This window comes from Epinephelus fuscoguttatus, linkage group LG21, assembly GCF_011397635.1.
Source record: "Epinephelus fuscoguttatus linkage group LG21, E.fuscoguttatus.final_Chr_v1".
Taxonomy (NCBI): domain Eukaryota; kingdom Metazoa; phylum Chordata; class Actinopteri; order Perciformes; family Serranidae; genus Epinephelus; species Epinephelus fuscoguttatus.
In genome coordinates, this window is record NC_064772.1 from 24,546,845 (window position 1) to 24,548,096 (window position 1,252).

Here is a 1,252-nt window from a genome sequence, read left to right on the forward strand (position 1 = left end):
TCAAGATAAAGTCCTTATTCAGGAAATTAAATATCCATTGTTAAGTCAAATACATCGTGAAACACAAAAAAACACTCACTTCAACCTATTTGTCTGAAAATGGAAAATCATCCATACTTTGCCAGTAACATCAGATCAGCATATCTTTAGTAAGACTCTACATGTACAAGAGTCATAGAGCACTCAAAGGCTGTAGGATGGAAAACAGCTGTTAAGTAGGCAAAAACAAATCCTTTGCAAGAAATAAAAATATGCAAAAATGCAAATATTCAGAGCTCCACTACTGACACATTTTCAATTTCTGTCAAAGACTGAATGAGCCAGCAGTTAGTCAGTTATTTAAAGTAAATTAAATACTGGATTTTGTTTTTATACATGAAGCTATTCCTCAAATTAACTTGTTACTTTAGACTTTTATTTCACTACATTTAAGAGGGAAAACTAATAGAAACTGAGCCAAATAGACCAATCTTAAACTTTTTACTCTACATTTGGCAGCTGAAGTAACTAGTTACTTGACAAATACTCATAGATAATTTTTAAAAACATGACAAATTGCTACCCAACAGTACAATGCCACTCACACATTAATCCGATAACAATATCAATTAAATCATGTAATATATTGCCGTTAAAAACTTTTTATTTTGCTTTCATCCTTATACTTTTGATTCTGAAAGTACATCTAACTTAAAATACCCACTATGGTTTTGTTTTGTTTTTACCTATCCAAGAGTATTTGTGCATTGTAGTATTGCTTCTTTACATTTTAGACACCAGACGAATGTAGAGCAAAGATAACCAACAGAGTTTTTACGTTATCTTGTACATTTCTCATGCATTGCTTATACTTTAAACAGTTACACTCGAAGGGTTTGAAATAAAAAAGACCTCTCCTGAAAGTTAAAGTTTTGTATTAGCAACGAGAAAGTTTAGGCCAAGTTATTTCTCCTAAAGTGCCAACATAGCTAAAAAAGTGACGGTAGTTCCAAAACCATGGCACATTTACGATCTTTATATTTGCGGTGACTGTACAACACCTTTAAAGACAGAAGATCAAACAACCAACCAGGACTTGAGCAAACATATTATAACTGAGTGATCTATACATAAGAAAGTGATAATGTAGAAAAATGGACACTGTAAAAAGACCATAAAGCTGTTTGAGATGTGCAGTTTTGGTAAACTTATTCCCATATACAACAGTGAGCAGCACGGTTAAAATAAACAGCATTTTATTAACATACCCTGT